The 22,610-nt window shown below is 39.3% G+C and overlaps 1 protein-coding gene across 19 annotated transcripts in view; it reads left to right on the top strand.

Moving 5' to 3' along the window:
• Window positions 1-22,610, top strand: part of ARPP21 (cAMP regulated phosphoprotein 21) — a 197,598-nt gene that overhangs the window by 159,521 nt on the left and 15,467 nt on the right. The window lies entirely within an intron of this gene.

The raw sequence follows: 22,610 nt of genomic DNA, 5'->3' as shown, positions 1-22,610 counted from the left end.
AGGTAGGACAAAGCATTCACTGTTTGATCTCGGTTTGGCAGAAACCCTTCTGAATGGTAAAGCAGATTCCCTGCAAAGGCATTTTAAGATGCAAGTCAAGAGCCCAGACATGAGATGTGAACAGGTCATCCAGCCTGTCAACCTGTCTCCATAATGTGACTGCTGGCAGTTTTGTTCCACTCTCTCAGGCACTCAGGGAGACAAAGACACAGCAAACATAGCTCTAACTAAGCAATTGATTACTTTTTTTTTATGCTGTTCTGTGTTCTAATAAAATTGGTGACATTTTGGTTGGTGTCAGTGGTGACTGACTGTGTCTGCTTTCATATCTTCATGTTATACATTCCTGAGAGAGAAGAGGGTGAAGTATTGCACAAAGGTCATCTGTCTCTTCTAGCTTCTCCTGCCTGACAGTCTGGTATCATGTTTATTATCTCTGTATAGTGGTCTGTGAACCTAAGTGCAATTCAACTTAGGTGACATTATCTGTATCTACTGTGTTGTTACGAAACCATATTTATCAGTTTAATGCTACATCCGTAGCATAGTGGAGATTATGGTAAGTGCAGTCCACAAGAGATGGTCTGAAGCACAGGAGTGATGTTCTGGAGAAGATCCAGCTGTTTGATCTTGAGGAAATCGTAGTTTTAAAGATATATGGTAGCACAGGAGCTCTTATGTTTGACTACAGACAATGCAGAAATGCAAATGCTAATTTTATTTCAGTGTTTACTGTATCCTTTTCCTTACATGTTTGGAAAACATGAGTCAAAGAGTTTGTGTAAAATCTCTAGCGCATCAGTCTTTTCCTGCAATTCGCTCTTTCAGCTGCCTACTCAGTTGGAAGCATTATTTTTATCTCATGTTTAAAAATGAAAACATTGTGACTACTGTTTAGACTCCCTGCCGTGGTGATGATTTTAAGTGTTTAGCTATTCTCAGATCTTGAGACTTGGCTGAGAACAATTCCGCAAACTGGTTCATCCCTTTGGCCTCAGATACATCTTTTCCCGTAGTCATTGTCCGACCATGTGATATATGTGACAGGATGAAGCTTGCAGTTTCCTACAGATGGTGTAAGGAACGTTCAGATTTATGTTCAACTGTAGCCCTTGGAATTTGGAAAATAAATAGCTTTCCAATATGTCACAGGAGAATTAAAAGTATAGAAAAGCATACGCTACCGATTTCTTGCAGGTGGTACACTGTGAGCACTGAGACACCAAAAACCCAAATGATTCAATGATAGTTTCAGATGATTTCATGCCTGGTATCATCACTGCATCTGCTTTTCTTACCATCAGCCTCCTCGCAAGCATTCATTTTGTTCCTTATGTGCCTCAGCTCACCTGCAAACTCCTCATCTCTTTTGTCTCCTCTTAGATGCCCAGTAGCTGCTTGCTGGGCAGGAGATGGTGTTTCACCACCACAGCAGATTGACTGGTGGCACCTAAATGGCAAATAGCTTCTGGTTCCTGCTGTAGCCTGTTGACAGTAGGGCAAGTGAGCTGAGTTGCATCTCTCTTCTTTCAAGACATTGATTTTTACAAACCTGAAGAAATGTCATATCTTTGGAGATTTCATCTCTCATCAAATATGATAGAAATTAGAAGATGAACTCAAAACAGTATTCTGAGGGTTGTTTGAGGAAACCTATCAGAGTAATCACACCAAAAAATCCTTTAAATCTTTGTAGGAATTTGTATATGACCAGAAAATAGCAATCCACAAGTGCTTCAGAGTGTAGTTTTCCTTCCCACACAGACTTAGCTTCAGATCAGCACGTGAGGAGCCAGGGATAACCAGGGACAGGAAAAAGAAGACATGGAGGACAATAGTGCTGGTGAAATAGGGTTCAGAGCAGGAATATTGAGGATAGGAAGAGTGAACAGATGGAAAGGAGGCAGACGAAAAGATGATTTCTGAAATAGTTTCCCCAAAGACCTCACATCACTTGCTGCTGCTTCAGAGAGAGGACAACTGTGGTGCAGGCAGGCCCATGGGAGCCCCAGCTGGCTGCCTGTACCTGCCAGCTAGCTCATATTGACAGCATGAGCAAGGAAGCAGCTTCAGCCTGGCAGCTCAGAAAACATTTTACTAAAATAAAAAAAGTTTGCCTTCTTGTAGGAACTTTTGGAAGCTTGCTAAGGAAAGAGTTCAGATCTCGCTTTCGCCACTTTGGGATGCAGAGGTCAAAGTTTGATCTAATGCCAGCAATTTGTTTTCATTTTTGTTAGAAAAGGTCTCTTCAGGAGTGAGGCAATATTGATGACTTTTACAGTGAACAACTAAAGTAAAATGTCAGCACAGCATCTGTGGTGGCTGAGGGAGCCTTTGCTCTCTCGTGGCTCTGGAAGGAGAGCAATATTGAGTTTAAATGGCTCCAGGGCAGAAAAAAAGATGAGCTCACCTAAAATTAGATTAGAGCTCTGGCAACAATAAATCATTTGGAGAGAAGGATGAAGACATTTTGTGTGTTTATTTACCTTTTCTATTTTTATTTTTATTTGCTTAAGTGCTGGCTTATATGAGAACCTAAGTGACCCATGTCTGGCAGAAGCCTAGTACAAACAGTGTAATCCATGAATATTTTATAAAAACCTCTGCCATTTGTGAATTATGTTCATTTCTCTTCAAGTGAAAATATGGTATCTGACCATGTGGTGTCATAGTCTGCAAACAGAAATAGTTTTGTTTCACTCAGATACATGCCATGGTTGCTCTTCTTCATTACGCTTCTCCTCCACCATTCTTGTGTCCAGTCCTGCTCAATGGAAGGTTTTTCAAAGTGTTGCCGTTAAGTGGGGCCAGGGTTGAGCTGGTGTCTGTCACACCATGGCATGTGTAGGGCATCGTAAGTGGATTCTTAAGGTGTGTTCAGGCAGGTATTCTCAAAAAGAGTATGCTCATTTTTCAAACATTTAGGTATGTTGCTGTTATTAATTTCTCCACTCTGTAAGAAGTGATACTTGAGATACTGTGAATCCCCCAGTTTTGTAACTTCACAGAAGAGAATATTATTTCTGTATTTGCATATAGCAGTATTCTGTAAATTGCACATCCTCAGTTTTTCATTCTTCGGTAATTATCTCCATATTGATAGTTTTGAAAGCTTTCAATCCTAGTTATTGTGTTTGAATAGAAAAACAGAGATGTATTGATGATAAATCCATAATTATTTTTATTTTATCATGATAATAGAAATCAGCAATGTGTTATTTTATATCTGTGTCTCTATTTTCTTTCATTATAGCAAATGCTGTGCACTTTGAGGATTTTTCATCTCTGAAGTGCTTCATAAACATGAGCTCGATAAATACATGAGTATTACCTTGCGATGTGCAACTATTCTTACTGCTGTTCACAAATGAACAAGCTGCAACATATTACATGATTTTTTTCCTAGTTTAGTTCATTGTTGTAGGTTTGCATCATGTTCCAGGTAATTTCAGAGGGCAATAAAACTTTTAAGGATAAAATAGTATTTATATTATTAAAATAATATTTATATTATTATTATCTTGTTTGGGCCTAGTTCTAAAAGACAATTAGGTTGTTTTATTACACCGTTGTAAGGTAAAAGTCTGTGGTGTGTGTTTTGTATCAGCAATGAAGATCATCTTTTGAGGAGATTAAAGCTAAAATCTGTAATACTACTATAGTAAATCTTCCAGCCAAAAGTTTACACTACAATATTTCCAGACAAAAATAAGATGCTATTTAGCATAATTGGTTGTTCTGTAATTCCTGTAATTAATGTAATGATTTTAGGATTTCTCATGCATTCAAGAATCAACAAATGTTGCCATTATAACCTGTTTCGGTGCCCAGATAGCATGAAAAGCTCAGACAGCATAGGAAATATCTGCTTTTTCCTAAAAGTAATATAGTTGTGTTGTGTACAGTAGGCAAACAAAGTCCTTATGTGACGAAAGTATATATCTGAACACTGCCTGGATGTAGAATCCTTTCTTAATCAGTATACAGGGATCTTCTCTAAACAGAAAATGTTTGTCTTGAAGGGAAGGTAATATTTCTGATGGACTACTCTATTATTAGCCTTTACAGCTTACAGTAAGATAAAAGAGGTAATTGTCTCTTTAATGCATCTCGGAAGCAAATTTTAGGCAAAGACAAAATGTACCTTAACAGAGTCCACAAATTTGTTTGGGTAGAAATCAGAGTCAAATTGACAATGAAATACTGAATTTTTGCTTAATTTAATAATTTCAGTGTCAGCATAATTCACGAGTGTCATCTTCAAGTTTCTTTCATCCTCTTTGTCTTCTGAAAGCATTTATCACTATAAACTGATACTCACCAGAAAAAAAATGGGAGAAGGGAAATGTGCAGCACTTAAAAAAAAATTGGTTTGTTATCATGGTCATTAGAGAACCTTATAAAGAAAGGTTGCTGCTTTCTACCTTCATTAGCAACCTGACAGAAGCTCATGGTCCATGATAGATTTGTTTGCATAATTCCGTCTATAATTTCTCTTCTTCTATAAACATAAACAACTTCCAATTTTTAAGTATCTAATTATCTGAAGACATTGTTTCTCTAACAGTAATTGCTTACTGTGCTATTGAAACAGATTTGTACAGAAGGTGTCCATCTGTGTTCAATGCTGTATTTTTTTCAGCAGATACTGCTCTCCTGGAAAGCATTGCAAGGGAGATGCGTCTCATTTTTACAGAGTCTTGACAGGAATGGGAGGGACAGAGCCCTACTGGTTTAGACTTAGATGTAGTGCTGTGTTCATTAATATTGATGTAAGGCTTTGAAATTTAAAAGAATTTTGAGAAATAGTAGGGCCAAATCAAGAAGGAGTTTGCAGCAATTGCAATAGGACTAAGTTCAAAATTGTGATCTGGAAGCGATCCACACCAATATTATTAGTTTCTGTCAAAGTATTTTATGTTTAAGTTACTCAGAAGCTTAAAGCTCTACCTACAAGCACGCTTCCATTTAGACAGTGTCTCAGCCCGAGAGCATCTGTAAGGCAGAACTCAGCACTTCTGCCAGCTGCCTCAGAGACTTGTGATGGCTGTGCCATGAAGGTGCCTGTAGCAAACCTAGGGGACTGCTTTTTAGATTTATTTTTTTTTCCCCCTAAATCACACCTGGATAAAGGAAGTCCTCTTTTTGTGTGCATATGTGTGTTTTGGTGGGGTTTTTTTCCCCATTTAATTTTATGATTTGGTTCCAACTTTAGGCAGATGCCTCAGTTGAGAGATTTTAAGTCATGTTTGTGCATTTCAGAGGAAATGCTCATTGGGGTCTCTGCTGTTCAGGGATGTTCTCTGTCTTTCTTACAGTGCTTTCTTTAAAGGTGTAAAGGAGCTGAGAGTTAAGAGTGTGGGGAAAAAAGGACATAAAGCAAGAAACTTGCTTAGTTCTGGTTATATATTCTGTATTCTTTTTTTGCAAGTTTGAGGTCTCGCTTTTATAGTCTTTCACCATTGTATATAATGTATGTTTAAGATTAGCTCCAAGACCCATCCATCTCCTCAGTGTTACCTATTAGCTACCCACAGGGAGTTTGCTACCTGAAATTTTGCACTTTGGATTTCATTCCACTACTGCTGGAAGAGGATTCTGTGACTGAATATTGCATTCAAGGCTTTTTGAGAAGCTTGCTGGAAGACCCACAACAGGGCCTTAAAAGTTTTTGAATTTCTACTCTTAGAAACACTAAATCCTTTTGTCTCTCTGACATTTAGCAATAGTACTGCAGCAGTACTGAACCATCATTCAGCTTTACAGAATATCTGTAATTTAAATTAATAGCAGAATTAATACTATCACACTCCCTGCAGCATACTTGATTCTGAAAATTAACAATCACAATCACTTTTGTCAAAAAGCTTTGTTCTTCCTCAAATGACTTGTTTAATTATTCAGTATTCACACCAAGAGAGAGCAAATATTGAGGGAAGAGAACACTGGTAGGCTCAGAAGCCATAAGACTCTTAAGACAGGCACTTATTTGTGGCTTTCTTTCAAGGCTTCTCAAGTTTTGTTCAACTTCTCTAATACTAATTAAATTATGAGCAATTTCTGACAGAATTCCAAGGGTTTCACAGTAAAATACAGATTTTTAAAATTTTAGTTTTGTTTTAGAGAATTAGTATGTGTTAGTCTCATGTCAGTCAATGCGCAGGAACAACAGAGAGAGAAAAAAGATTTCTAACACCGTTGTGCAGTGGATAGAACTTCAAAATAGCCTCTGTAAAAATTGCAGAGGCCATACTAAAATGTAGGGAACGCTAAGGTATTCAACAATGTCTACAAAGAATCTTTGTATTTCTGTCTTTTCTTTGCCAAAAAGAGTACTACAACATCTCTATTGCTAATTCAAAGTTGGATGAATGTGCGGTGCTCCTGCTATTTGTGATGGAATTTTCCAGCACTGAATAATTGAGAGGTTTATATTGTACTCCCAGAGAGCAAAGACAGATTTCATTTTTTTTTTCCTTTTTTCTTCTTTTTTCTTTTCTGATACCGTCCTGCCATTGGTGGAACTAGTGGAGCCCTATCACGGAGAGAAATGCTAGAAGGCCTGTCTGGAGGGACAGAGGCCATCTCCATCTCTGTTTCAGACATGCTGTTCACAGTAGGTCTGTAGGCTTTGGGCCTCAGTTTTCTTTAACTTTTCTGCAAATGAAAGCATGCAGCGGGATGGAGAAGTGGAAAAGTGCAGGAGGGCTTTTGGGCCTCCACTAATAATTGAAGAAATATTCTAAATGTACACCAGAGGTCTGTACTGCGGGAAGGAGAAGAAGGAGGGAGCTTTTGCCTTACAGTTGCTATTGACTGAGGATTTAAGAATCGAAGCACAGTTTGCAGTTGTAAAACTCAGTAGAACAGGACACTTATTTAGGTTAGGATGCAGTAGAAATATGTGTATGAGCTGCCTGGAGGAAGAGCCCACAGCACATGTTCAGTCTTAGGGCAGAGGAACTCAAGAATGATGTCCCAGTAACTGAAGTGGTGTTCTGCTGACCAGCCCTGATATGTTAAAAAGTCACGTGTCTTTACCTGAATTTTGTTCAGCCTTTGTTACAGGCAGTTATTGTTTGCCTAAATTACCCACAAGAGCAGCATCCCCCTGCAATTGCAAGGTTATTTTTGTTTGACTCACCATTATTCGTTATATAGAAGGTATGAATTTATATAGCAAGTGAGCAATTATTTAAAGTTCTCATTTGTTTGTTTGCATGTGAAATAAGGCTGATAGTATGTATGTGTGAATTAGGCAGCCCATGACTCTTGCCAAAGAAAGGAGCTGGTTACCTTAGCAACCGGCAAGGATACATGATACCTCTCCAAATAGTTCTTCACCTCTTCCCCAGGTCCTGCTCTCTGTTGCAGCTCTCTCATTATGCATCAGAGCAGATAGCATTCCTGCAGCATGAGCTAATTGTAATGCGTGATGGCTGGTAGCTGTCATTGGTATTGAACAGAAAATAAAACAAAAATTGAATTTGCTGTCTGAGTGTCTGGTTCTAACAGCTTAATTATTTCTCTTATTACTAGTGATACATAGTCCCTGCTGAGGTTTCACTTCCAGTGGGTATCTCTGCCATTTGTCATTTTGAATGATAAGGATAAACACAGGTTTTCTTGCAGCAGATTCTGGTGAGGGTTCTTTCATGCCTGATAGGATGTAGATTGAGAAAGGAAAGAGGTGATTCTTTCCTCAGCCTTGGCTGCCAGTCTAAAGACTTAGCTGTAAATGCAAGTCATTTTATGTTAATTCACTCCAGAACTGACAAATAGAACTTCTGTTTCTGGTTCTGCTTATGTGTTGGTGTCAAGACATGACTATATTCTCATCAGGAATGTAATTTTCGGAATGGAGAGACAAACAAGCACACTACTCAATATGTTGAACTGAAGTTCCTTTTTACATAGTGCCTATTTTCTGGAAAGTGCTGAGATTAGAAGTACTTTAACACAGATTTTCATTCTGCATTTTTACATATTTAATTTATTTTTATTTTCAATGCAGTTCCCAGATCCTGATGTCTTGGTTAGAAATACAGTCTTTTGACTACCATCATGTAAATGCTTAAGAACAAGGAAAGGAAAAGAGGCCAACCTGTGCAATAATGATTTTTGTACCCTACTCATACCAAGGAGCTACAGCTAGTCTTGAGGCCCTCTGTGCTAAGAACAGTGTATATGTATATGAAGAGATTTTCTTCTTCACTCCTGGGACGGAGCAGAGAGCTTGCATCCGGGGGCTGAAAGGATATTAGACAGCCACCATAGTGGCTATCCAATTCAGGGCTATTTTCTATCTCTAAAAATGTTCCTTGGACAGCTTAGGTAAATCAGAAAGGGAAAGAAAAAGCTTTTACTGTGACAGCTATTTATTAATTCACACCTGTAAAAAGTTGGACACCCAAAGTTCCCACTGAGTGCTGAAAACAGTAAGCACCTTTTGGGATTGTACAGGCAGGATCCCTAAGTATGTTTTCCTAAATGTTACTGTTTGGATTGGTTTGTAATTTTGCAACTATTTGAATTTCTCATTGTCTTCAGTCTTGGTGTTCCCTATATATGCTTATACAATGAAAACCCACATCCACCAGAAGAAGTGAACAGTGGACTTTTCCTGTGAATACTGTTTTTCTTGTGAATAATTTCCCTCTAAAGGACTTTAACCCTGTGGCATCGCTTAAGGAAAAAAATGAAGAAGAAAGAAGCCATTTCTGAGCAAGCAAATATTTAGACTATATATATGTATGTAACTTTGCTCTTTTTGTCAGCCTGTGTTATCAAAACAATTTATTATGTGCTTCAGCACTGTCCTCAGGGCTTCCAAGTAGCATGCTGGTAAACCAGAACATCTTCAATAGCATCTGCTCAGCAATGCTGCATTTCCAGTTTGCTCTTTGTTAAGAGCTACCTTTCATCAGGTACTGAGTCTGCAGGAGTGCAAAAGACTGGATTTTTACAGGTCTTACAAAGGAGAATTGCACAAATTGAATTTTTAAGGTTGCCAAGTAATACTTCATAGAATAAGAAAAAGAGTGGAAATGTATTAAATTATAACAAGCAGTGTAGTACTTCAAAATGATTGCTGGATTAATAGTTTGTATCAAATGGCAATTTTAATTCTGTCTCTATTGGAGAAATAGAAAACAATTAATCTTCTGTAGCACATTGTGAAAAATAGGGGCTTATCCAGGATCTCAGTGAGTCTGTTCCTTCACTTAACCTTGAGCTGGGCAATAAATAATTATAAATGCAGCTACATCACAAGGCAAAAGTAATTTGGTGAAATAGAATTATCATCTAATGCAGGAATTAGAAATCTGAATTAGGTTTCCTGATGTTCTTTGTTCCAGAAAAATATGAATTTGCTTGTGATTTGTGCATAAAAGAGTGGACACGGGTTTTACAAAGTGGGTTTTATACCCAAACTATTACAAAATGATTTGTATTGCAGTGTTGACATAGGCAAATGGTCTTGTGCTCTCTCAGCTATAACTCACATAGAGCCTCTGATGGCAGGACTTGTTTTACAGAGGGGAGAAGGTGATGTCCAAGGTGCTTGGGTGTATTAATATCTCTTGAATAATTTCCTGCTCCTCAGTTAGGGCACCATATCATCAATACTGCCTTCCATAGAATTTTCAGTGGTATACATCATATAAAGTTTCTGTTCCATTGTGGTGAGCTGCTGAGGAGACTAAAGATACAGCCGAGAACTGCTTCATCCCGAGCTTCTCTCCTGTCCACACAGCTTCACAGGACTTCAGCCTTACCCCTCAGTGCCACACTACAGTTCCTTACAGCTCCCATGCATTCCTTACAGATCCCAAAGCAGTGTTGTTAGCCTTGCTTCACCTTGGGGCTTTTCAGGCAACTCAGTGGAAACCGGTCAGTGAAAGGATCAATGAAACATATATGATATGGGTCACCAGTTCATGTCGTGGAGCAGTGCAGAGGATACTCTGATAAGGAGAGGTAAAGGATATGAGGGGAAAAAAAAAGGCAGGAGTGAAAAGAGCTCTATTTTTCTACTCCAGAAACATGCCTCAGCACTGGTCTATAAAAATGAGAAACCATGAATTTGTTTTCAGGGTCCTGTTCTGGAAGAAAACACTCCTAAGTAAAATAAAGCAAATATTATTCTACTTTTCTTTGAATTGCTTATCTCTGTTTTCCAGAAATCTTGTCTTGCAATATAAGGAACAAGAAATCTGTGCCTAGGAAACATAGCTAGCAATGCCAGTGGGTTTGTAGGACATTGTTGAGTCTTCACACTGCTCCCACTAATTTCATTGAGGTAATGTATGTCTGCAGTGAACCATATTGATACTTCCATGGTGGAAACGTCACATTGATAAGGTCTCATCTGCTTTTGTCCATTTTGTCTATGTGTTGATAGTGAGCTATGGAGTGTTTACAAACTAAACTGAAGATATTTCTCTCTTTTATAAAATATAAACAAATGTAATTTGTAAGTGTCCACACACTGTTCATTTCTTCTGTGCAAGTTTGAGACTAACCAAATGGCTACAAAGGCTGACGTGGCATGTTTCAATTTCACAGACGATATGGAACTAACGTGTACCTTCTTTCCCCTTTTTATCCCACTTTGATGTATTTACTTGTTCCATTATAAGGAAGAAAGTAAAGGTGCAGAGCTACTTATTTTTAATAAGATTTTTAGTTAGTTAGGCTACGTGTAGTCTTTTTAATCCTCATATCAGTTTTCTGAGCCATTTGAAGCCTGGAGAAGGGCACAGTGAGTTCAATTTCTGTCTGCTCAATCTACTTGGTTCCAATTAATGCATTGCATGACTTTACAGTGGTGTTTGGAATGCATTAGGCAGCCATTTTTGCCATAATATGGCCCATTGTGTATATAGAATCAGATGATTTATTGGAGAAACAGGTGTGGGCACATGGAAATACAGTTTGCCTTAGAGAATTGTTTCTAATTGACTAGTAAAATGCTGTTTCCAAGTAGGCCATAATTAATCAGCAAGAACTCTTTTCCTGAATTTCCTCCTGTAAGTGAAGAGACTCAGCACATCCATCAAATAGCAACTGAGAATATGAGGGGAAAAAAGCCTGAGTCTCCAGTTAGCAAAGCAGTTGTATTTCTGTGAAGCAATCCCAGCAGGGCGCTTTGCTGAGTGATAGCAATGTTGGCTTTGAAAAGAAATGCTGAATTTCTTATTTCTCCTAGGTTTCTTAAACTTTTAATACACTTCTGGTGGATACTGCATGCCAGGAGGGTGACTTAGGTGGTTCAAGGTGAACGATGGCACACAAAATGGGCTGCTAAACCAAAACCATTCTCTGATATCCCCTTAAGTGTCCTCACACTTTTTCTTTCGTCTTCTTTTCATTATGTTGTGGTGTGCAGTACATCAGTACTTAGTAAGCTGTAACCATACTGCACTCACTAAGCACAAAAGTAAATGACAAAACCTTGTGTTGAATATCTGTTTTACAACAACATTGTTACAGTGCTTTCAAAAGCTTTTGGTTTGGAGATCTTTAATCTGGAGATGAAACAAGTGATAACCCAGTTTTTATACTATAGTGTAGTATTTTCCAAATCTCAGTAAGTTTTGTTAACCAGAAATGTGATTTTGGTTGATTTTTGTCTGTATTGTGTTGGTGAGAGATCTATGACACTGAGAGGTAGGACTTCACAGTGCACATTATGCTGGTGGTGGAGCAGGAGTGGATATTGGTGGATCTGCTGTGCAAGTGGTTGATTTTGGACTTTGCTTTAGTAGATGCGAGAATATGTCATTTATCTGTTCAGGAATTTGAGAATGAGATTTACTTTTTAAAAAAACTCCCAGCTATCTATTGTTTAATGCAAGGTCCATAGAGCTTAGTGGTTAGAGAAGGATATTTGCAGGGAAGGTGGGGCTTCCTGGACGTGGAAAAGGGGGGAACGTTTGAGTGTCCATTACAGGAATCAGCCCTCAGAAAACCACCTGCTTAATTTTCAAGTGTTGACTTCTTTTCAAAAATCTGAAGACCTAGCTTGCTGGAGTGAAACACAGAAGTCCAACAGTTAGGTGTAGTATAGTTTCATAGTTGACTAAATGAGCAAAAGCCATAATGTTTCAAATTGTTGTTCAATCCCTTAGTTAAAGCTCATGTGTCATGTCTTTCCAGTGGTTTTGAAACTAGGGATATCTTTAGATTCATTTTCCAATGATGCCTATGAATTGCTTAAGAAACTCCCTTAGTCTTCATGCGCGGTGAAGGTAATAAAAGCACGTTTTTAGGATTCAGTATATCGACTGAATTTTTACCTCTGCTCAAAAAGTGTCTATCCAAGAATTTTCTATTGCTTTTCAGTGTCTAAAGAAGGACAGAATTAATAAGAAGATACTGAATCTGTCTGAATCTATGCTTCTCTAAACACCTGCAATTTCTACAACTCACTATATCTGTCACACTAGAAACACAGCCTGTGGACTGCTGGTGTCCTTGGGGAGAATTGTGTTGGACCCAAGAGCTGCCTTTTGTTGCATGAATACTGGGGACTTCTAGTACCAGCAGCTGTCTTGTTTAAAAAGTACTTAAGATTTTATTTTTTCTTGAAAACAATTTTGTGAAGTTAAAAGCAGTCACCATATGATAGAAGGAAAGGTGAAATAGGCAAGACTTATTTAAATGGTTCCCCCAATTTGGCTGCTTTCATGTGAAAACCAGCTGTGTCTTTTGACTTGCCCTGTTTTTCTCCTGCAGTGGAGCTGTGGGCCACTGAAGTGCACATATTACATCCGTTCCTGTTCAGGTAATCATGTCAGGGATATGAGCCCCATCTTTCACAGTAAGATTTCCTTACATATTTAAAATGCTTTCCTAAGTAAGGAATTTTTTCACTGTTTCTGAGGCGAGATCAAGGGCAGAACTGAGTGATACTGCTTCCTGAGGAAGAGCAAATTCTGTCTGGATCCCAACTGGCCAGCAGCTGATTTCTTAACACCTTCCATACCTCTGCTTTGGGATGACCCCAAGACCAGATAAGTTTGTGTGGAGCATTTTTTCCAATTTATTTTTCAGTATGCCTTGTGTCCATATGTTTCTTTCCAAAGAAGAACATGCTTTATACAATTAACCAAAGCCCCACGTGTGCCCTCTGACTATGAGGAGAACGTGCCTAAGTAGATACGTACTTCCCCATACAATTAAACAAGGAGGAAAGATAACTTGTGGCTTCAAGCACCAGTTCTCCCCAGGGCAGGAGGTTAACATTTGACAAGATTACTGCCCTTTTGAAGTGTCCCAGTAAAAGCAGATGCAGATTTCATTGAGGCTTAATCTTTTGAAATTTACTTTGCCTACTCAGCATACTTCTCACAGGATTTTTTCCACAGCTCACAAAGGATCCATCTGGAGAAAATTGCTAAGCAATGTTTACCAACCCATCTGTGCTCTTGAATGTCTAGACCTGTGTAAGGGCTGAGGTAAAGTCTTTATAAGCTGTCATGCTGAAAACCGTTTTGAAGTCCTCCTGTGGTTTGCAGCATAGGAAATATGAAGATTAGAAATTCTGCTGGGGCATTTTTCAAATTCATTCAAATTCTTCAGCAATTTGTAGGACAAATTTTGTTGCTGATTATTAGGGAATTAAATGCTGCATCTCATTTATATGGGCCTAAGTCACTGGAATTAAGGTTGTAAGGACTACTTTTGCATTGCCTTTTCCTGATTTCTGAATATTTACCCATGCCATCCTGGTGCTCTCTGAGGCCATACAGACACAAATGCATCATCTGTGTTCCCATTTTTGAAAGCTGAAAGTGTGACCCCTAAAGACAATGCAGCTGTAGCCAAGCAATGACAAATTTCTCAGTTTTCAATGCTTGCTTTTCATTTCAGGTATCTGCTGGTCTCTGTACAGATGTTTGTGTGTGGTTTGCTGCAGATTTATTTCTCAAGCTTTTTCTTGCAGCTTTAGAAAGAACCGCAGTTCCCTGCTGAAGGGTCCTTCGGTAGTGAACACTGCTGTGATCACACTGTGGAAGAGAAGGGCTGGTGTGAAGAGAACCTTGGGGAGTATGAGACTTCTCTTTACTTTGGGCCTTAACCTGCTGGTGTGAACTGACATTTGGACAGGTGCATCTGCGCAGACCATCCTGCACCATCAGAATTCTTATTTGTGTACAGGGCTTGGGAGAGAATGGTGCTGCATGACTAAAGTGTATGTAGGTTTTCCATCCTGGCTAGTTCAGCCTTTGGTCTTGAAAAGCAGATTATTATCTACTGAGTTAGAATTGTATTTTTATTTTGTCAGTATGTTAAAATAGAGCCTTAGCAAGGAGATACCGGTTGCCCTTGCTTGAGAAGTAATATTGATCCCAAGAAGAATAAGAAGCTTTTGTCTTCTTGTTACAAAAGATTGCAATTTTGACATAACAGAAACTGAAAAATTGAACATTAGGCAGAATTTTCCTTTCACTTGAAGGGCAGCACTGGAAAAAGATGCTTTGGAGTTACTAGGTGTAAAAGCAGGTGGTAAAATACTTTCAGCTTTTATACGGTATTTATCATTTATGGGAGCTTTCCAGAACCACCATCTTAGGCCTGGGAAACCTGCTACTGCTTTCCTTGTATGCCTAAGGAACCTGACATGGAGCATTTCCAGTTTTCATCGTAACTTGTTTGTGTTGCTGTAGTTGCTAGAACCCATGAATAGAACCATGGCTAGGTATTATTGAATATGTAGTAAAAATGAAGGGAGGTGATGGGGACTATGTACCTCAGCAAGTTTCAGAGACCACCTCCTCTCCTTTCCTTTTGATGATGTTTTCTGTTTAATCTTTCCTTGCAAAGAGAAACGTGAAATTGTAAGTCCATCACACTGTGTTACAAGATACTGGGGTTTGTTCTTTAATGAGATCTCAGAGGCCCAGGACACCATTCCTGTTCTCCCTTTGGAAGAAAAATGAACTGCAGCTGCAGCAGCTACGCTGGCTACTGTGTCCAGAGAGGCTGGGAAGCTGTCAGAGGAGATGGAGATGGAGCAATACTTTTACAGTTAATTGAGCTCTTTAGACAAAATAACATCTGTGCCTACATGGAAAAGTTAGCTTTCCAGGGAAGTGTCCTGAAAGATATTTCAAAGACTGCAACATAGAAATGGATGTTTGGGAAGAAGGTAGATTTGAAACCTATTTAAGAGTGAAATTTTTCAGGGGACTAAGGATATCTGGGTTAGAGGTTGTGGCAGAAATATAAATAAGCATTTTCTGGTCACTTTTACTATGATTACTGGAATGCTGTGGGGTTTATTTTGTTGCTTCAGGACAGCAAGCTGGAAGCAGGTGATGGGTAAAAGTAGGGTATTCTTTTTTCTTCTGTCATTGAAATAAAGACAGAGGCTGTGGCAGTTACTGCTGCCTCCTACCCAATTCGAAGCAGAGAGGGGAGAATCCTTCCCCTGCTCAGGGGTGAAGTTTGGCAGAATATTTCTGGTTTTTTGGTAGGGTAGAATTTGAGGGATAATGCAAATGTTCCTTTACTTAAGTGACGAATGTGAATCTGAAGGGTATAGACAAGAAAAAGAAAGGGGGGGAATTCCTTGTTACATTTTCGATATCCATGTTGTTGTTACCAAAGAAACAAAAATGCTCTCATTCTTCTCCTTTGCTTGAAGAAATCTATTTCTGCCTTGTATTTCTATTGTGTTGTAAAAAAAAAATCATAATTACAGTGTACTAAACTAATTCTTCTACACTGCATTAAACTTAAAGTAATGTTGAATCCATATTTCCATTAACTAGCAATGAAAAAACTATTAAGACTAAGGCTTAACAGACAATCAATTCAATTCCTGCAAATGTTTCTACAGAAGTATGGTGCTGCAGAGCTGTAAATAAATGGAAGAAATAGCCTGAAATTTGCTGTAGTATCTATACTACCCAAAATTTCAATTCAAGAAAAAAAATGTTCTTTCTTCTAATCATTATATTAGAACTACAAAGGGGGCAGGTTCAAAAAGGTGCCGACCTCTTCTTTCCTATACGCTTTGTGGAAATTAGGAAAAATAACTATTTAGTTTTGTCACTTTTGCATTTTCTCCAAGTGTCCATCTGTAGAGAAGGTGTTTAGCTCACTTCTAAAGAATCAATCTGTATATAGGTGTTTTATGTCATTTCAGTTACGGTGTGACTGGGACATTTTTCATCCAGAGACTGTAAATACAGAAACACAATTCTAGGACATTTACTGGCATTTACTCCAAAAATGACCAACTTTCTCTAAAAGTTAAACAAATTCATTCTGTAAGCATGCAGTATGTTTGAGGTCCTCAGATTGTACAGTAATGGGTATCGTAGAAATGGGATAGATATTCATTATCACTTCCCAAGGGAGTGTTTTGGATTAAATAAAGTTAAACATTCCCATCAGAAACAGTGTCTTCATTAAACATGCTTTATCTTTTGGAGGTAAGCTGACAACAATATAACTGCTGACAAAGTTCTTTCAATCCATGGCAAGATGTAACTGTTTTGGCCTAGTCATTAATTTATCTTGTTGCTCTGAATTTAGGAGAAGACACAAAGATGTGCTTACAAGCATATCAGAATAGGAGGACTGTAGTAATTGGAAGCAGATACAATTTATTAACATTTCCCTGGTAGTATGAGAAGAGCCTGCTGTGGGGCTCTCTATAGCACTGTCCACAGATGTGCTCTCTTCAGAGGACACCCTCTGAAGTACAGGTTGACTGTGAAGTCAGTCTTGATCTATGCTAGTACGTCAGAGGGTAGAATTGAGACCAAAGTGTCTTAAAATAATTTTCAGTGCTTTACGTTAGTAAAACCTTGCTGTGGGGTAAGACTTTGTCATCATGCTTTTTCTGTGCTCCTTTTCTGGTGCTACTCTGAGCCATGGGAAGAGCCTAGCTCTTTCTATGAGATTGAACTGGTGTGATCAGTGAACAAGTGGGCTCAGTAACTTGCTTTCCTCTCAGAAGTGGTGATGCAGGTGCCAGCATGGCTGTGTTGACCCCAATGTGGCCAAGTCCCCATCCCATTCTGGGTATTAGCACAGCTAAGCCACAACAGCACTTGGGTCACTTTACCTCTCCTGTTGAAGCTGTGTAGCGGCAGGTGCAGGCAAGGTCTACGGTAGGTTGACAGCCTGTAGGTCCACAGCCTGCAGTTTGCTTCAGTGCCTACAGCCTGGAAGCAGGAGGCAGTTATTTTCCAGCTTGCAGCTAAGAGGTAGCATCTAAACTGTGATCTTCTGTGCCAAACTTTGTTCCGGAGCCAATTTGTAAATGTTTTGTATGTCAACTTTAGTGGGGAAGTCCCAACCACTCTCACTATCATAATGTTATCTTCCGAAGAACCAACAAAAATATAGCTTTGATGTGTTTCCTTTGATGCTCAGATGCCGTTGCATGTGAGGTATTATCATGAAAACGACATTATCACAGTAACTCAGGGCCTTCGGGCATCTGATGTTGCCAATTGCCTTCACTTCTTGCTGGTATGTAATTTATCACCAGCGTGGCCTACCCTGCTAATATGTGCCCTTTGTGGGCAGAGGCAAAGCTAATATACTTTCAAAGTGTATTTGAATTGCTTCCATAAATCACAGCTGTCACTGTGAGCAGTTTTATCACTTGCCCAGAACAATATGTTATGTTCATGCTTTATAGTCATGATACTATTCTGGACTTTTATTTGTGTAAATTGTGGTGCATTTTATCAAACAATTTTGAGCAGTCCTGATTTTCTTTTTATGATTTTATTTTTACCTGGAAACTTTGTCTTGCTCTGTAAAGAAGAGAATTTTTATGGGATATGTTTTATAGTTGTGATTATTATTTTTTATTATTATTTAGCTCTAAGAACACTTGCAGTTTGTTTTCTCTTAGTTAATATTCATTCTTCTGAGATGTTCATGCAGCCGGGGTAGCTTTGTTTTTGTAGCTCTTTTCCTCTCCCACTCTGCTGTGTATCAGGAAGAGCAGCTACATGGCAATCCTAGGCTGTGGAGTTGGACATTGGGGAGGAGGAGCCTTCCTGCCTCATAGATTTTATTTACTATCTGGGCAGAATATCCACCAAACCAATCAACTGTGTGGATTTAAAATAAAAAGCTTTGTCAATCTGGAAGGAGTTCTTCCCCTGAATCATCGAAAAGAGTTGGGAGTGTGAACACCACTTACTCAGAGCTGTGATATGATGCCCTGGCTCAGGCATGGGCTGGGGAGGGGTACAGTTGTGTCTCAGCAGCCAGACTCACTCACTTGGGCAAGGACCAGCTGTGCTCACACTGCCTGCCCGCCCTGTCCCTGTCCCAGGGTTGCTGAGTGGGACTGCTTCCATCTGCCAGCTCAGCCTCCCCACCAGGCAGGCGCCTGGTAACATCACTGAAAGCTCTGCACAGACACAGGCTCATCCATCATATTTTTCTTCTCCTGCCAGTGGTAGATCTGTTTATGAGTGTGATCTGGGACTGGTGTAGGACTTCGCTGCAACAAGAGACTCTCCTCAGTTTTTTCTCAGTGATGCTCTGACATTAAATGCGCTGTTTCTAGTACAGCCAGTAAAATGTCTCCTTTTTATAGCCATGCCTAAAATACCGATGAATATTTATGAAGCAATTTGCCATGGCTTCTCTTGTGATGGAAAAAAAAGTGCTTTTTTTTTTTAAATTGAAGCTTAAGCTCATTCCAGAATATGAGAACAAGATCTATAAAGCAGTCAGTTTTATAACTAAAAAATTATTTATTTGCAGCAGATATATTTGCTAAAATGTGAAGATTGTGTTCTTCTGTTTTTCAGTTTGAAGAAGTTATGCTAATTGTTTAAAGTGGAACAGTATTTTAGGTGTAGATTGAGTGCCTTGTCGTGAGTAGTCTAAAGGTATGACTTGGGTTTGTCCTTTTACAGAAGTTAGTGTTTATTCTCGAAGTTTGCACTCAGAGTGAGCAGTAGTTGCTAAAGAACGTTTTGCAGATGTGTTTCCAGATCCTGTGATTTTCTCTTTTCAAAAATTTTAGCTACACAGACATTTTCAGCAATTGGCTAGGCACATCAGCTACCACTTCAGAAATTCATGTTGTAAATTTTACATGAAGAGATGTTTTTGGCAGCTGCTTTGTAGTTTGACTTTCAGCTGCCCCAGAAAGGGTATATGCAATCAGTTACCCTATCCAGACCATGTAAGCAAGAAGCAAGTATTTTAGCCTAAGGATGACAGTACTGAATTAAATTAAATGATTGCATGTAGAGAAATACATATATACTCCTGCCCACATGCATAGATCATTTCATAGGATAAGAGGAGCTAAGGATGGAAGATACTCCTGATAAGCACTAGGAAACCTGCGCTTCCCACAGAATACACCTCTCCCACCTCAGCTAAGACTGGGGAGCTGGCAGTTGCCTTTTAGCAAGCATTGCAAAGCCTTTGCAAACCCTTCCAGTTTAATTTGAAAATGCCCATTCATATTGGCTTGCTGACAAATCAGAGATTTGATGAATCAGAGACTGTAGTTAAGATTTTGCTCTGGCAAATGTCTCTTACTATGCCCTCTTCCTCACCTTCCTGCCAGTATTGACAGATTTTGGGCTCTGGGAATTTGGCCATACCGTTGCAGGCACTGGCAGAAAAAAAAAAACCCTAACATCTTTTTTGGATCAAAGTAGGGTTCTCCATTCAATTGAAAATTATGCAAAGCTCTGTGTGTAACTCTTAGCAAATCCAGCACTTAAAGGTCTCTTGTTATTATAGATTATATTGAAGATCAGGTGTTTTTCCGTTGACTTTTTCAATTGAGTATATAGCACTTCTCGTCACTGCTGGACTTCACAATGTCTTATGAAGGTGTCACTCCTCAAAACCTTACTTTACAGATGAGAAAACTAATAAGCAAAAAAATGTAATGCACTCAGAGCGTACTGTGTCCCAGACAAGAAAAAAGCTATCAAAATTTATTATGTATGCAAGGAAAAAGTTCTACTGCTGGCTTGCAAACTTACCTTGACCACACACCCAGGTTGATCTGCAGTATTTATGCTGAGTTGAAGACTGCATATGTTTATGGTCTTTATTGTGCATTTTCCGTACCTCTGAATGCTTAGCTGGCATCCATCAGAAACTCAGACTTTACAAATACTTTTGGCCATGAAGATTGTAAACACAGCTTTGTTGGGGTTGCAAAATATTAAGTGTGCCATGTAACAGCAAATGCTCTGTGGCAGCTCTGCCCCAGTGATTTCTGAGAGCAGACATCACCCTGGAGAGACCCACAGCAGGCAAAGCACAAATATTCAGAAGACTTTCCTACATTTAAATTTGTGCTGTGTTTTGGATTTTTTTTGCTGTTGAAAGTAAAGTTTGATTCATTTACAGTTGCACAGTTGCAGATATTTTGAGGGGAGATAAGGAGATCAGGACTGATCCTATGGGTTTTGCAGAACAAGTCTGCATAAAATGCTTGTGCTTGGCAGATCAGCCTTTTCAGGCTGTTGCCCTGGTTGAGTTAACCAGTGTACCCTTTTGCAGCAATAACAGTGGACCAGCTATAGTGGGAGTTTTCCAGCTAATCTACTGTGCAGTAAAATCTGGGGATGAGCAAGGGCATAGAGAGGTTTTCTTTCATGTAGCTGAATTAAACTATGGTCTGGCTGAACATTTTAACATCTGTTGACCATAGGCCTGATTCCAGGCTTTCTCAAGCCCACAGAAAATGGCATGAGTGAGGCAGGGACTTGGGGGGCTGATGCTGCCCATTTCCCGAGCACTGCTGTCAGCCTGTTGTCCAATTCAGCAGAGACTTGGGAATCAATGCAAAAAATAAGCAGTCTCTTCTCTTCATCCTCCCTCTCCCTTTTCTCTTTCTTCTGCTCTCTTTGGGCCAAGATTTCTTAGCACAGTTGTACAGGAAAGCTTTCTGCTTGCTGCTGAGTGTAATTTCTGTTGCTTTCTTTTGTGAATCCAAAACAAGTGTGTGACTCCAGGTATTAATCCTCATGTTTTCAAAAGTGACACTAAACCCTTGTTAGAAAAGGCAAAGATGAAACTTTACATCCACAGTGCATTCCTGTTTTTTTCTTTTTTTTTTTTTTAATGTTCATATTTTTCTGCCCACCCAATACAAGAGTTGAAAATGCATTTCCCTGTGATATGGAGATAGGCTGGCTTTGCCGATTTAGCTGCCTGATTTATCAAAAGGGTTTATAAAACTGTGTGAACAAGTTATTTCACAGATTCCTTGGCCAACTAAAACAAAAACTCAAATTCCTGTGAAATGAGCCTCATATCTCACACCTCCTGCATCCCCTGCACCCAGGGCAAACCTGATGAAACAAAAACTTTGATTTGCCTATGGATAGTAAATCAAATTTTCTTTTTCTTTTTTTTTTTTTTGAGGCGTGGGAGTTAGAAATTAGTAATGTTCTATTTGGATTGTCAGAAGGGATTGTTTTTACTTTTTCAGACATTTTTTGCTTCTACTAATTTATTCCCCTCTTGCTAAGATGCACAGTTTGGCCACAGGGGAAGCTAAGTGGGCACTGGGGTGACTGCATCTGTAGATTTCACCATTCACCTCCTTCCAAGGAAAAAGCTTTAGCTGGAAGATACAGCCCAGCTGTAGTGCAGTCATCAAATGTATTGCTTTTGTACCTCTGGCAGAATTGCAATTAGTGTTTACATTTCTGCAGTGATGTGGAATGGAGTGGATGCCTAGAACAAAGACTAATACAAAGTACTTGTAGGTACTCCACAGGTCTTTTGCCTTGCACTTCAAGGGGTAAAGGGAAGGGAGGGTCTTAATGATGATTGCTTCAGCAAAGGCTTAATCCAGTTTCTTTAAAGCATTTTTTAATTAAGAAAGGCAAGAGATGTAAACTAGGGTCTGCAGTACACTAGAAGGCTTGGTAATTGCAAGGCAAACACGACCGGGAGCACCCTGTGTCTGTGCCACAGAATCGAAGTAGGTTACACTCCTCCCTGATTGCATTTTGGTTTATTATTTGCCAGTATCTCCTGGTATGTAGCCACTGCTTATTCTAACAGCTCTTTCATATAGGTACATATATGTGCATTGGGCCATGCATGAATGCAGGCTCAGTCCCGTCTTGCCACATTTTAACTCTTGTGGGTTAAGCAGTGGCTGTGCAGAAGGAGGGTTGAGAAATGAATTGGTTTCATATATTGTAGAACTGAATTTTATTGGAATAAATAATCAAATCTCCCACTGGAGATCCCCTCCTTCAAGGGGATGAGTTCCCTGGCCTCAGTCCAGAGGTGTATTCAAGCCTAGAAATCATTACTCTGAGATCAAGAAATTAGCTGATATGCTTAAAAGTTAAGCAAATGCTCAAGGGCTCTGCTGTATAGCAGCCAGAGTAATCACTATGGTGCAGGCAAGTGCTTCTAACATGGTACAAAGCTGGTTCAGGTTGATTGCTAACCCCAGTAGTCTTTGGATTGTGTTCTGCATGGGTGCAGTTAGAAAAGATGAAATTTTTGCAGTTGAACCCATATGGGCAGACACATGCTACATCAAAGTCCTGTTGGCTTCAGTGTCATTCTTGTGTCTGCATCTAGCTGGGGGATGTAGCCCATAACTTGTGGTGTCCTTA

Source organism: Neopelma chrysocephalum, unplaced genomic scaffold (assembly GCF_003984885.1).
Source record: "Neopelma chrysocephalum unplaced genomic scaffold, ASM398488v2 Primary Assembly neopelma1_26, whole genome shotgun sequence".
Taxonomy (NCBI): domain Eukaryota; kingdom Metazoa; phylum Chordata; class Aves; order Passeriformes; family Pipridae; genus Neopelma; species Neopelma chrysocephalum.
Note: the sequence above shows the minus strand (reverse complement) of the source record. Positions and strands in the feature narration are given on the sequence as shown.